Source organism: Lytechinus pictus, chromosome 14 (genome assembly GCF_037042905.1).
Source record: "Lytechinus pictus isolate F3 Inbred chromosome 14, Lp3.0, whole genome shotgun sequence".
Classification (NCBI taxonomy): domain Eukaryota; kingdom Metazoa; phylum Echinodermata; class Echinoidea; order Temnopleuroida; family Toxopneustidae; genus Lytechinus; species Lytechinus pictus.
The window spans coordinates 15,172,680-15,188,096 of NC_087258.1; the positions used below are offsets into that span (position 1 = coordinate 15,172,680).

Here is a 15,417-nt window from a genome sequence, read left to right on the forward strand (position 1 = left end):
CACTTTGGCTCTTCTGAAAAATAGGTTGCAAGCGATCAAATTGAGATGGCAGCAATTTTCTCTTATGGGAAACACACGCTTTCATTCGGCGGGTTCATTTGATTAGAACCAGGCCGCCATGACACCATGGCAACTGACGTCATCGCTTCGGTACTTTATAACACAAGCTCATGCAAGCACATATCAAACGGAACAGCAAATGGAGAGAAGAGGAACTAAACTCGAAAGGCAGAGGAACAAAACTGAACTGAACTCGATGCATGAAGTCTGGTAGCGCACTGATTTTATTAGTGGGCTGCTTTGCCCAATGAGAACACAAATCATATTACAAAATTAACATATATTCAAATTACATAAAATCAACCAATCAAAATCAAGAGAATGGAGAAGCCAACTAAAAGTCTAGGCGTCGAATTCATAAAAATACCAATAAGATATAGAGGATGGAGATGAATAAGATGTTGGGATGATTACATAATAAGAATGTTGAACAAAAGAATCAGATGTGAGAATGTAATGAATGAACACATCTGAATAGGAAAGGAATGACAGGAAAAGCAGGTTGAAAGTCAAATGGAAATGGATGACAACAGAAGCATCAAAAATGTAAATAAAGCTGAACTAAATACCAAAGCTAGAACCAAAGCGAGAACTGTAAATAACAAAGACCTATTAGAAATGGACACTCACCGAAAAGTTAATGAATTCACTAACATGTGACCGCCATTGTGCTCTGAATGACCTTCTCTTCATGTTTTTTTTTAAACTTTCATCCTACCGCTTTTCGCCGTCAATTAGACCATGAGTTGAAAGAAGCAGTTCGTTTGATATTGCAAAAACTGCATAATGCACATAAGATGATAAATCACTTAAATCCTGGAAAATCGATGTGCAGTTTTGGTTTACCTTTGGCAATATGTTTTATTTGGGAAAATGTATGTATATTTTACGATAGACGCAATATTGTCATTGATTGCCTATCGTAATCCCATTTTGACATTTTCCTCCTTATATCCGAAAGATACATGTCTCATATCCTGTAGAGACCGTTTAACTCTTAATGTTATTGAGGTCATTATGTGCGTGCGGAAGTGTGCGGATCGAAATAATGACATATTTTATGTCACAAAATCGTCTGCTTCCTACTTTTGCTGCTTTAAATCTAAAGCATGTTGGTTGATAAGCATTTTCTAACACAGGGCATCAGCCAACATAACCAAAAACCAGGAAAGCTGTGCTTTTGTAAATAATCAGATATGCCTTGGTAGTCGTCCAAACACCTGTATGTTCTCATTAAGATGCACATAATCACCAGGCGACGGATCTCGTTCGATCAAAGAAATGACAACGTTGAATGTCCATCTCTAATAGGTCCATGAAATAGCTAAACTAGTAAACGAAACCAAATGTCAAATGAGCATTCCTACAATAAGTATTAACTGTCCGTTATCAGAAGTGAGTTTGTGTTATTGCATCACCCCAACATGACACCATAAACTTTTAATAAGTCGACTTGACAACCAAAGATACATAATGTCGCCGCGTCGACTCACAAAGTCGTCGACATGATAAGGCTAACTTGCCATCTCGTGAGGATAAAATGACATTTCAAAGCTTCTGTACAAATCAATGGGCCAGGTTCCATTGCAATTGCTCCGGCGACAATTGCTCCGATGGAATTTATGCAAGTAAAGCCATACATGAAACGTGACCTCCAAAACTAAATAAACCATACTCTCTTATCTTTACGTTATTCTGAACCAAAAACTTTATTATAATCCTAACTCTATACCTATGCCCTCTGAGATATTAAGACCGGAACAATTGTCGCAGGAGCAAATGTCGTCACCAACTTGGTTCATGGATCTTCACTTCCATCCTCCATAACTGATAAGTCCGTGCATAGACATTAGAGATGGACATTCAACGTTTAATATCGTTTCTTTGATCGAACGAGATTCGCCGCCTATACTAGTGATTATGTGCATCTTAATGAGAACATACAGTTGTTAGGAAAATGGCGACTACCAAGGTGTATTTTATTCTTTACCAAGGCACAGCTTTCCTGGCTTTGGTTTTGTTGGCTGATGATGCCCTATGTTAGAAAATGCTTTTCAACCAATATGCTTTAGATTTGACGCAGCAATATTAAGAAGCAGACGATTTTGTGACATAAAATATGTTATTATTTGATCCGCACACTCCCGCCCGCACATAATGACCTCAATAACATTAATATTTAAACGCTCTCTACAGGATATGAGACATGTATCTTTGGGATATTAGGAGGAAAATAGGGGAAAATGGGATTATAAATAATAGGCAATCAATCACAATATTGCCTCTATCTTAAAATGTACATACATTTTCCCAAATAAAACACATGGAACTAATATTGCCAAAGGTAAACCAGAACTGCACATCGATTTTCCAGGATTTAAGTGATTTATCATCTTCTGCGCATACAGTTTGTGCAATGTCAATGTCTAATCATGAACTGCTTCTTCCAACTCATGGCCTGATTGACGGCGGAACACGGTAGGATGAAAGTAGAAAAATATGAAGAGAATGTTATTCAGAGAACAGTGACGGTCACATGTTTTAGGAAAGTCATTAACAATTCGATGAGTGTCAATTTCTAATAGGTCCATGATCCGTGCACCCTATCATCCATGTATACCCTAAATAGACAGGGAACATAAACCAATTAATCCGTGTAACCATACCACCTTTCTATTGGTATAAAAAGTGGGCCTATTAATGAAACATAACACTCTAGTTTGAACCCTTTAGTGTCCTGTAATGTATCAGAAGTCGTAGTACAGGTTTATCATCAACAGCCCCATTAATTTTAATATTATGCAGGTACCTTTCTCACTCTTGTTTTGTGGTGTCACTTAAGAGTATCAAACAGTGATAATATTGCAATACACCCCTTCCATTCGATCGGCAAACCACTCCCCTGGGTAAACAGTGATACTCCATATACCGTTTGAGTTGGTATCTCACAAAACGACTAGGCTAGATTGTGAAGTGTGACCGAAGTATTACCTGAGAACAAGAACGTCTTGCAAAAATGCCCTCCGCGTTATTTTTGAAATACTAGCTACTCAGGTGGTCTCTTCCAAACAGAGAACTTTTTTACCTTAGACATGTTAGACTTTACATTTAGGTTCCATATCACACTGGATAGATAATCATCACCATTTTTTATCATTGGCAGGAGTTTCAGCATTCATTGTTAAATCAAAAATACATATTCATAAAAGGATATAAACACACATACAAAATAATCGTCCATTACAGATGTGACATATAGATGATAATGAGAATAGATTGTACGCATAATAATAAAATTAAGTAGAACAAAAATAATTCTTATCATTCTTATGTACTCGCCCTGAAAGGGTTCTTCGATATTATATTGGATGGATATCGAATATATCTTGTCTTTCAAAGGATGTGCCATAGTTTTTTTTAGAGAAAAATCAAAGCTTTGTTTTGAGTGAGAGGGGTACCAACGATATTTGATAATTTGGCCTACTTGTTTAGACCTATAAAACAATCAACAATGATTAGAGGAAATACATAACTCATTAATTAGGTAATTTCGCACATTATATAAAGTGTTTTTAATAAGATGATGAAGATGGGGCAGATTAAGAACTGCGAAGGAAAGAAATAGTTAGGGAAGGGAGAAGGAGAGAGAGAAACAGAGGGAGAGAGAGATAGAAAGAGAGCAGTTTATTTACTTTCTGTGCATTATGTTTTTGGTAAGAACAAACCTCCTATTCTCAGTACTGCGCACTTTTTCTGTCTTTCTTTTTTTTTTTTTCATCTCACGACCCGTTTAGGGATTAAAAACTGGTATTGAACTTTCCAGTGGGAAAAACATGACCGAAGCTCTGACCCTACAACTATTTCTGCAGTACGGTGGTGAGGACAGAAGTTAAAGGACTTGAGTTTTGAGCATACGAAAGAGGAAACGGGAATAATTCATGGAAAGACCTTTATGGATATAGTCTTGGAATTAACATGATAAGAATATTACACATGTCGATTATGAAGTCGCATTACTTGTTACCAGGTAGGCTTAAAAATTCAGTATTTTGGCCAAATAATGTTATAGCATGTATATCATGCCAAATAGGATAATCAGCATTTTCTTCTCGAATATTGGTTCTATTTTAGAATTTGGTATAAGCCTTCGAATGTAAATCAAAGCATGGACATTGATCAAGGTTTAATTTCCCCCTGTTTTCATAAATCTTGTTGTCTAGAACTCTGAGAGACTTGGCCTTTGGACAGTAATAATTAGGAATTCTGCAAAACTCTTTGGAACTCTCTCTCTCTTTAAGTACTTTACTTGACGGATCTCTCGATTTGTATGTGAGTTGTTAACCTAGTTCCCATGTGCTCGTCGGGTAAACATCAACATGAACTTCACATTGGAATCAAATAAACCTGACTGACGGACAAGATCCCATAACTATTGTATACGTGAGAGTAGTTTCCCTTCGATAGACAAGAGGATGAACGGGGAGTTAGACGATCAGGAAGGAGAAGGAGTAGAAGTAGAAATACTAGTAGTAGTAGTAGTAGTAGTAGTAGTAGTAGTAGTAGTAGTAGCAGTAGTAGTAGCAGTAGTTGTAGTAGTAGTAGTAGTAGTAGTAGTAGTAGTAGTAAATACTAGTAGTAGTAGTAGTAGTAGTAGTAGTAGTAGTAGTAGTAGTAGTAGTAGTAGTAGTAGTAGTAGTAGTAGAAGAAGAAGAAGAAGAAGAAAAAGAAGACAACAACAACAACAAGATGAACATAAACAACAACAAGAAGAAGAACAACGAGAAGTAGAAGAAGAAAAAGAAGAAGAAGAAGGAGGAGGAGGAGGAAGAGGAGGAGGTCGAGAAGAAGAAAAAAGGAGGAGAAGAAGAAGAAGAAGGAGGAGGAGGTCGAGAAAAAGAAAAAGGAGAAGGAGAAGATGAAGAAGAAGAAGGAAGAGGAGGAGGTGATGGAGACGAAGAAAAAGGAGGAGGACTTGGTGGAGAAGAAGAAAAAGGAGGAGGAGAAGAAGAAGGGTTCGAATTTCCTCTGCACCATCATAATGACACGTTTTATTTGTACAAAACCCGAGAACAATAACTAGGTTAATGATTTAAATCGTCACTGTAGAAAATTGCCAATCGTGTGAGTTTTTTTTAACTAACACTTATGTGGCAGCCAACTTGTCGTTTTCAGTTGGGTTTGGCGTTCATTCAGCAAGAGATTATTTACGCAGGAAACATGGAGCAGAGAAACATTTGAGAAACGTTTGAGAAATAGGTGGAAAATCCACCTCTTCATGTTTTGTCATAAAGATCCATCATTTATTCATGTTTGTACCGCGTTTTGTTTGTACCTTAAGGCCTCTCTCAGGTATAGCAACCCCCTTATAAAATGTCTGTCGCCTTGCTAGTTCGGAACATTCTAAAATTATTTTGCCCTCGGAAGTCAAATACACTTTTAAACGAATTTGTACATGAAAAACGGTGGTATTCCAATAATGTTCTTTCTTTTGATAGGGATGGCTGCCGCGTAGCGAAAAAAAAACCCTTCGCTCTGAGGCTAAAACAACAGATGGGAAGAAAAGAAACATTAATTTTATTTTGGTATGTTCCGGTCTAAAAGAGGAATGTCCTCTATTCAAATCTCGGCTGATGGATAAGGTTCAAGACTTTTTGTCACTTGGTTTTCGGCATCAAATCTCTCATTTTCGCTATTTCCTCTCAATGATCACGTTTCCTTACAAAACTGGATACAAAGCACGGGGGGGTGTTTCATAAAAAGTTTTGTGAGTGGTATTCACCGACTAATTTGCTCTGAGCCAATCAGATGCAAGGATTTCAGCAGCCTTTAACAGTAAGCAGTAGGAATATCTGAGCATTAATTAGTTTCATAACAATTCTCCTTTGGTTTTGGATGGGAATTTCATAAGGCATGTTGTTCGTGCATCCTTAAGAAAAGCATTGAAACGAATGCAGAGGATTTGCAAGACTCAGTACATCGTTTGTTTGTTTTTTGTTTCCTTGTTTTCTTTTTTTTGTGGGGGGGTTGTGGTTAAAGTGACTATTACGATGACATGTATAATCTTTGTGTTTGTCTAATTTTAAGTGGGCTACTTTTTTCTTGTACCATGTTTGCAGAATTTTTGCAATATTTCTGTTCAAACCAACTAGAAATGTAGGGCTACTGTACCGAGTCTGCAGTGCCTTTAAATTTCTCATTAAATTCTAATTCTCTGGATCGCCCCTTGATAATTTTGAGCACTACGGAATATTTGTTTGATTAACTACTCTTTTCAGATTTCAGGTTATATCGCTTGGCTTTCACATACAATTGCGTGATCCCGTACAGTGTTATTAACGCTCAGAATGGTTTAGGGATGGGAAGCTAGGAGTTGGGGACATCTTTGACCAAGATGTATTTCATAAACTGACGTGTCGGATGTATATCCGACAGTTACTGCAATACGAGGGAAACGTTTCATCAATATTTTTTATCTGATGACTTTCCTTGATTTTGATTGGCTGAGAAGAAATGATACTATGGTAACTGTCGGATATTAAAAAAAAATCTCCGACGAATCCTTTCATGAAACGCTCCCAAGACAAACATGAACTTGCTTATTATTTCTCAGTCACATCTTTCTCTTTATTATACTTGTCTATCCATACCACTGTCGCCTGTCTACTCAAATTACTTAGGACCTATACGAACAAAATAGCGCAACAGTAAGAGGGGGCGATTCATCGTAGGAGAGTAGTTTAGATTATCGGGTGGAGACTTCTTTGACCAGAAAATGCTAAAGGCCTGGTCCCACTGGCCGACGGCCCACAAGTTACTCATAACGGATACAGCAGACAAGCAAAATTTCGGGGTGGCTCCATCCGTTTTCATCCACTCCAGACAATGAACAAAATGGGCGAACAATGAAATCAGTGGACGGATGCTCGATGGATATAATAGAGCGTATGAAACACGTACGCAAAGAGTTCACAACGGATGCAAAACGTTTTCCAACGGATGGCAAGATTAGTTTCCCCGTGTTACATCCTCTCTGCATCCGTAACTTCTGTGGGACCATGGGACCAAGCCTTTAAGAAGACTTTACACGCATGGATTAGGCGGATTGACCTATACTACACTTCAGTGAGTCAGGGACATAAAATTACATTTTTTCTGAAAAAATATTTCGTGATTTTGTTCATAATCTGAATCATCGTTGCTGAAGGTTATGATGTGTCATTTGACAATCCTGTACTAATTTCCCGTTACCATGGTCACAGTGTTTTGTATTTTCGACGTTCTCAGGGGCTTATTTCTAAAGGTTACTATATCTACTTTTGATCAAAACTGAGTAAATTTGGATACGATTTACCTCAATGCATTTATCTATTCATTCATTTATTTTTATTCACTCATTTATCTATTTATTTATTCATATTTATATCATTTACATGTATTTATTTATTCGATTTCAACAGTGTCTTTATTCATGGCATTAGTACACAAGTACCATTGAAGAATTAACATCAGCTTTGGATGATTGTACATGATTTACGCTCTTTTTATCTAGAGTGGGGGATAGTTTTTTTTTTCTAATGAAACGGTAATGAATTAGAAATATACATTGATGAGAAAATAAATGAAGTTGGGGACAACAAGTTTTAGATTAGATACTTAAACCTTAGTATTGTACATTTGCTTTCATACAACTGTGTAAAATGTACCTTTTAAAATGCAAATTTTCAATCGACTCATGTGATTAAAATATTGTATTCACAATCATCTATGAATTAACAATGTTAACAAATACACGGTACAAAGGATTTAACTAGGAAATGCTCGTTCTATTTTCCCGGTTACACTTCGTAATTCCGTAGGTTCGTAATTCCGAAGGTTCTTTATTCCGAAGGTTCGTAATTCCGAAACACGTAAATTGCCTATACCTCGATGTTCGTTAATCCGAAAACGTAAAAGGGTTCGTTAATCCGAACATTTGTGGCGTTATTCCGAAGGTTCGATAATCCAAAAACGAAATAAGGTTCGTTGTTCCATAGGTTCGTTAATCCGAAAACAAAATAGGGTTCGTTGTTCCGAAGGTTCGTTAGTCCGAAAACGAAATAAGGTTCGTTAATCATTTCGTTTTCGGACTAACGAACTTTCGGAATTTCGAACCTCATTTCGTTTTCGGATTAACGAACCTTCGGAATTACGAACCTCACTTCGTTTTTCGGACTAACAAACCTTCGGAATTACGAACCTTCGGAAATATGAACCTTCGGAATAACGAACCTTCGGAATAACCGAACCTTCGGAATAACGAAGCTTCGGAATTACGAATGTATGCGATTTTTCCACACTGACCATATCATGGTGAGGTCTCATCGGATGAGATGGAGGTTGGAGAGTCTTTGGACTTCGGCAGGATCGAACCCACGACCTCAAGTTCCAGAGAGTGGATACTCAACCATTTGAGACAACATGGCTATAGACTGAGCCTGTCCGTTTCCTGTGATACTTCACTGTTGACCGATCTCATCAGTGCGATGGGGGTATCGATACGACTAACTTCCATCGTTAGAAGACGAACGATGAGATGCTAAGTGGCTCCAATCACTTATGTATTTTCCTCCTCACTACTCCTGTCATCGAACCTTACCATCAAAGCGACACATCCTCAGACGGGTGTGAACCTTTTTGTAAAGTTCAAGGATAGATTAGACCCTGGCTCCCAGGGACTCAACGGGTACTCACGTGGATGGATACACCGAGAAAGGCGGACCCGATTCCAGAATTTTTCAGAAGTATTTTTGGTGTTTCATACCAGTTTACTGAGCATTTAAGATGTGCTGTGAAATAATAATGATACTAATACATGTGACCTTTAAAGCGCCAAATCCACTCTGTAGAGTGCTCAATGCGCATAAAAGAAATTATAAAGTAAAAATAGAGGTTTTAAGACCATTTTTTTTAAAGACTCAACAGAGATCAAGGAGTAGCTCCTTGCAGAGATACAGATATGGTTTGATATCAACAGAGATGGTTTGAAATCATATCAAACTATATAGGGGACTGTTTCATAAAGATGTTCGTAAGTTAAGAGCGACTTTAAGACGACTGGTGAACCTTTCTTACGCGCTTAACCATCTCCAATGAATATACCATTTACCACAAGAAAGGATCACCAGTCGTTCTTAAAGTCGCTCTTAACTTACGAACAGCTTTATGAAACACCCTCCGGCTATATAACCAAAAATACATGTAGATGATGCAAAGCGCTTTGAAATGTTAAAGGAATGCGATATATAAATGTGAATTATATTTATCTATTTTAAGTAGTCTTATCTATCTATATTGGGACCATGGTGATCGAATAATCTGATAATGACAAATTAATGACCAACTCCGTCTGCCAGCTTGAATAAATTATTTGGTAGGGGTTTAACGATGCTCTCAACCATGTTGAATATACCACCGGCTGATGTACTAGCATGATAGTTTAGGTATGGAAAAGGTTCAATGAAGAACTAATATATTATTGATTTCGATTATGGACTTCCAATCATCCGACGACCAATACACCACACTTACTGTAAGGAAAGTGTAACGAATATACATTCCATTACTGCTACCGTACACTGCAAATTTAACACCAGTCCTGTATCTATATAATATGTCCACACCAGAGAGGTGCTGAAACAACACCAGTTAAGAATCAAACCGATGTTGGCTTTACACTAATTGGTGTTACTTAAATGCCATATTGGTGTTAGTGTTGTTTCAACACCTGTCTCGTCGTGTGGACCGATATAGATATACCAGGCTGGTGTTAAATTCTCACCTGAGTTTTTGCAGTGTAGTGTTGAGTGAGGGTTTGCGATAAACCCGACAAAGGTAATGTATTTTACGGTTCTTTATTTCGTGACGTCACAAAATGTGCATATGACATATGAAATATCAAATTAGCAGAGCATGAATCAATTAAATTTTACTTATTCACACACATAAAGGTATTCCTACAAACATTCTTGGTGCCCTGAATATTCCAAGTACAGAGGCATACATAATTAAGTTTCAGATGTGAACGGTTCCTTTCAAATATTCGTTCTGTACTGGTCACATCAACCAGAAAGAGTGCAATTATTATCTCATCTATTCCGTTAACCGCCACTTAACTCTTGCGATACCCCCGCTCTACTGTAAAGGGGGGTTTCGTTGCTTCCTCTCGCGTTGCATAATTAAGTAATGGGTCGTGCATCCGGCGAGGGGAAGAGCGAAAATTCTCTCTGACATTTCGAGCAAATTAATCCAAAGTGAACATGATCATGCTAAGCACTGGAGATCATTAGAAAATAATAATCGGTATGTTGGCCAAGGTGATGGGCTCGATAAGCTGGATCGTGAAGGCGATAATGATACGGTCAGATGATCGCGGCTATATCATGCAGCTATACATTGGTGTTTAAAAACGGCCATGGTATCTTCAAATTCTGTGTGATCAGAGAAAATTTGGAAAAGTTTTTCCATCCATGGCTTGCGTATAATATAAATAAGAAACCTTGACTCCCGTACGCTGTCGATGCGAACTGCTCAGATTTCCTCTAATTGCGAATATTTTATTCATTTGAATGTGTCACTGGTATATTGTTGATATCTGTATCAGTATTACAACACGTTTGACATGTTTACTTCATTGGTTTCTTCTGCACATAGTCACCCTCAAACTTATTCTTTTCAATGGGTATATGGGATTACCAATTTCAGGCATCGATGATCTCAGTACATGTATCACTTTCTGGAATTGTATGTGACCCATATTTAGACATGCCTTAGCATAAAGGCTCACATAAAAACATACTCCCATTTCAACTCCCAAGACACGTCGTACACCGTGAACGAACAGCATTAGATGCTTATCACTCCATCTCTCTCTCTCTTTTTCTTTAAAAAAAGCCTTGAACACCCACATTCTCTCACTTCCATCCCGCTATAAAATTTCACACACGGACGCACACCCGCGTACTCACCCTCGCCCACTCCATATGAGAAATGCATGTACACCAGTCCTACACAGCTCCCCCCCCCCCCTTGCCCCTCCCTCTCTCACTTGATTTATCTCTCTCTTCACACACACACACACATATGCATCTAATACCAGCAGTACTTGTAATAATTTGTGTCTATTGACGCTATTAGATCTTCTTTTGTGCAAAACTGTGCGTTAAAGTGTTGACGTCTTAATGCCAGGGTGAAGTAACTTTTTAACCCACCCCCCCCCCCTTTTTTTATCTATGAATTCCTTCATTTCGGTGTATACCTAGTTATCAACTACTTTTGTAAAAGAAAAATATGTTCATAAGATAGTAGCGTGACACTGGCATTACAATAAACAATGATAGAAACTACTTATTGTACGATAATTTCAGTGTGGAATGTTTTAATTACTTGGAGAGTTACAGATAAAGCGTAATCTTACGTTGCGTAACATCCGTTTAGTCACAGCTATGGTTAAATGGCATCAATTAACCAAAGGTGGGATTTGTTTACGACAATAAATCAAATAATGACAACCTTAAAATTCGTATACCATTTTGCTTGAAAGATTTCGGTGTGTCTTGATTCCACTATACACTTTTAAAAATAATTTGAATAACGCTGCTTATTATGTGAATCGCACAGTAGTTGTTTAAACAGTTTTGACAAGTGTTTAAAATTTTAAGCAACCGTGCTTAAATCATTGTTAATGAATATTTGAATTCAAACTTTGTTGTTTAAGATCTTGAAACACTCGTTTAAAATATTTAAACAACTACTGTGCGATTAAACAGCATCGTTCAAATTATTCTAACAGTATATATAGTAGTCTATCGATTCATTATAAGATAAAATTTGCATCATTGGATCTATCTCTCCCTGGGCATTGCTACAATGTTCATTGAGCCACTTTTAAGCTATTCTAATCCTTTCACACAGGGTCAATAATGTGTATTAGATTGAATACGATAGGTCATAACAAATCCGTTAAATGATTTATAGGTTTCGCCGTGTTGACTAAGTGTGTTCTATTTTCTTTATTTAAAATTTATTGAAATCAGTGTCATGAGGAAAAATTATATATTATATGTATATATTCGTTTCATTTCACATTCTCCGACTGGACTCCCTAAAATATTAGGGTTGTATCAGATAAACAAGGGAATTTTCGCAATTACAACGCAAACGCTTTCTGTAACTCAGAGAATCTTTTGTCGAAAACCATTCAATTACATAACAACCTTTGATGATAATCGGTGAATCAAAACAGCAACGTTGCCCTGAACTCTGGACAAAAGACATATTTGCAATTTTTCGGACGATCTGCTGTCCTGGTCCATGCAACAACTTTCGACAAAAATCTTTCAGCTGCCCATTGTAATTTGACTTGCATTTTTTTTTATAATTGGTGCGTTGTGGAAAGCCTCTGAGTGGTGATTGCAAAAATTCGCTATTTTACCCATCTGTTTCGAACAATTAAAAAAATATGGATTTTAAAAAGAAGGAAATTTTAAATATGTAAAAGGCGTTGTAAATTAGAATTACACATTCACTCATCAATCCATTGACCCGTAACTGCCAATCAATATTGGCTTAGTAAACTCATAGAGGTACTTACTACCTCCATGGAGCTATTAATAGCTCCATGCTACCTCTATTGTGAACATGGTAAAACCATGAAGCCCTTTAACGATGTCTATTATTGGAAGTTACTCTGTTCGTTTTGGCAATTGCAAAAAGGACCCTTATCCGGGACTTCATCCTGTTTGATGTCATCTGATTTGGCAACGGCAAACGACATAGAATTAACATTCTGCCATAAAATATATTTGAATGAAAGCCAGTAAAATAAAATAGTATTCTGTCTTTCAAATCCTCCTCACTCATCTACAAATTCTAGTACACCCATTATCGGAGCCGAGCCAACATGAGAAGATTCGCTCGTGTTCCACGAAGTCGTAGTGGTAAAGGGGATGATCAAGAAAGCTTGATGATACTTTTTTTTTTATTAATGCTCTCATCACTATCAAATCCTAATAAAATTATGCATTCATGATCGTCCCTCTGTTACCGTCAAAGATAATACAGCTTTTTGAATTCCCTCTTATTCATTAGCCTTGCCTCGAATACGTGGCCCCGATGTAGCCACTTGATAAGGTAGCTCATCTGATGAAGGATATCCACTTACAGCCGAATTTAAAGTTCAAAATGTTAGAAGACGTTCTTCATCATGTCACACTCAACCATCTGTCATTTCATCGCTTATATCGTTCAGAGGTTACTAGCTGCGGGAATAAGTTAGTGAAATGTCGCAATTTGATTGAACAATAATCGATTGCCTTACTCATAACAATTCAGTGTTTGCCATTGAAACCGGGTTTAATGACAGGGGATCATATTCACCAGCGCATCTGAGTGGGGCAGGGGCAGAGAGCGCCTCCTGTAAGATCTTTTTTTACTTTTGTGTCTGAAAAGTGCGTAGAAATGACGCAGTGGAGAATTTCTTATGACCTGACAGATCCTTCGACGTACGGAAATAACGAAGAAACAACTTCATCCGTATATGCCTTCTGCGCTGCCACTACGTATATATTCACTCATTGCTACATCTAAACAGACATATATTTAGGTACACAGGTAGCAATCTGCTCAGACGTAGCGAGGACGTAGTGGGAGCCGGTCCGACGACGCACATTAGCGCGTATGTGCTCATCGTAAAATCAGTGGGTACGCCATCAACTCAACATGAACTTAGCAAGGACGTGGCATGAATGAAGCTTGCGTGGGACCACTTCAGACCTTTCGGAGTTGGCGTTAGGTCCAACAATTTTTTTTTTCTTTCTGATATTGGTAACTTCCTCCCGTGTAAAGGGGACATACGTGTAAAATTTGACACGAAAAAATGGTAGCACGTAGCCCATATACGTATCGTATAGATTGCGTTTGTATGATCTTACAGTAATTGTACGATCTGGGGTTAACGTGCTGGATAATGACGTATCGTGGCGAGATCGTACCGCAGTCTTGCGATGTATATAACACAGAGGCTTAGAAAACTACAGGACTACTGTACGAGTGACTATGGCAAATCCCCAGGGGCAGCAAAATAAATTCCTCTATACAAAGAATACACATATAGATATTAGCCATCTACGACAGCCCCAAATCAGTAAAATGTTACGAAAGCATTTTGTATCACTCCTTAAACTTGGATTTTTAGATTGTCTTCAATCGGTACTCAAGTCAAGTGTTCTTGTGATCCGAGACATCTAACATTGACAATCAAGGTTTAAATCGCATAGTATCGTATCGAGCCGACAGTTTTGAGGGGGCCGACCCGCCTGAGAAAGGGAGGTTGGACGATTTCTAAAAAAAATTGCAAGCGAGCAAAGCGAGCGAGCAATTTTTCTTTTCTTTTCAATCCAAAAATTTAATTCTTTGACCGACTTTGTAATAATATTCTAAAAATAGTATTATATTTTACCCGTTTTCTCTCTTTTAATAGTTTTTTTTTAATCCTCTTTGTCTTAGCCGTATTTTTTTCTGTGTGGAGGGGACATGGCCTCCCAGGCCATCCCATGTGTACACAAGTGAAAACGTTTCATTAAAATGCAAAATCATTTTTGGAAGATTAAAGGTAAACTCAACTTACCTATTTTGCTCGACCTCACGTCTTTACCAAGAACATCCAATATCACGCCGATGAAATACCAATAGAGAGCAAGGAAAAGTAATGACAGGTATGGAAAGTAAGAACATCGAGCGCTGTGGATACTATCCCATCAAGGTCCGTGCTCGAAGATGTATCTCCTCGCCCTATTGGATTTTCCACTTCGTTATACCAGCAGTCAATCCCCGACTCGAGTGAGAAAGAGAGAGTGGATGATATGATATGCACTGATTGGTGTTCATGGGTCGCTCTCATTCGCGCGCGAAGCCCTGCCCTTGGTTTGGTTTGGGGAAATCTATATTAGTCTAATTTCCAGGCGTGCGCGGATCCTTTAGTGGTGCACACTTTCCATGTCTAGGGGTATGTTGAAAGTTGAGGGTCATGAATTCATCTTTATTAGAAGTGGCGGTTAGGAGTAAAAAAAATTATTAAAAAAAAAATGGGGGAGAACTTGGTGTATGGGGAAATTCTAAGCATTCGTCATTGACCGAAGCGAGCGAGCAATACTATTTTAAAAGAAGGTTTGAATTTGTGACAGATTATAATCTTTAAAAAAATATTTTACCTTAATTTTTTTACCCCCCCCCCCCCTAAGACAATGAACCTTTATGGGAAACTTCCCAAAGCCCCCACCCCCTCTGTTAAACCAGACATGAGACAGGGTAGATCTATTCTAC

The 15,417-nt window shown here is 37.9% G+C and overlaps 1 protein-coding gene across 1 annotated transcript in view; it reads right to left on the bottom strand.

Annotated features, from left to right (window-relative positions):
* LOC129276572 (mesenchyme-specific cell surface glycoprotein-like) overlaps nucleotides 1–14,954 on the bottom strand; it is a 31,807-nt gene extending 16,853 nt beyond the window's left edge. Inside the window, exons 1-2 of the mRNA XM_064109473.1 lie at nucleotides 14,723–14,954; nucleotides 8,401–8,885 (exon numbers count right to left, since the gene is read on the bottom strand). The gene's annotated coding sequence lies outside the window, so the exon portion shown is untranslated. The remainder of the gene's footprint in view (nucleotides 1–8,400; nucleotides 8,886–14,722) is intronic.
* Nucleotides 14,955–15,417: the final 463 nt, after the last annotated feature.